The sequence below is a fragment of the Silurus meridionalis genome, chromosome 23, assembly GCF_014805685.1.
Source record: "Silurus meridionalis isolate SWU-2019-XX chromosome 23, ASM1480568v1, whole genome shotgun sequence".
In the NCBI taxonomy this organism is placed as follows: domain Eukaryota; kingdom Metazoa; phylum Chordata; class Actinopteri; order Siluriformes; family Siluridae; genus Silurus; species Silurus meridionalis.
Window position 1 is genome coordinate 2,005,157 of NC_060906.1, and position 512 is coordinate 2,005,668.

Sequence of the window (512 nt, forward strand, 5' to 3'; positions counted from 1 at the left end):
CTGAAAGGAAGGCAGGAAGCAAGATGGCTGACCTGATCTCCAGGTCCAACCTCTTGCGGAGAGGCCATAAGGAGAAGTTGACGGAACTGGCTGTTCTTGATAAAGACATTGCTGCCCTGAGTGAAGAGCTAAGGAGTTGACTGTGTTTCTTAATTTAATTTATTGTTGAGTTCTGATTTTCGATGTTTATTGTTCAGGGGTCTCTCAGTTCCCCATATTCCTAGCATGGAATAAGTAGCTAGCTCATGTTAAAAAACAACTTAACATTGTTCAGCAAACTTTCTTGTGGCCTACTGAAATGTTTTTATTTTTCACACTGCTTGGCTTATCTTTTACCCATTCCACATTTGAAAAATAAATGAACACAAGTTCAAGGATTTAGTTTTTCTTTGCTGGTAGGGACGTGAAATAGGTATTAATTTTTTATATAAATGGTCTTATTTAACTTGAAGAAACCTGTAGGAACCCTGATGTTGTAATTGATGCAGTATGTGGTCTGGCATAGTCATGCT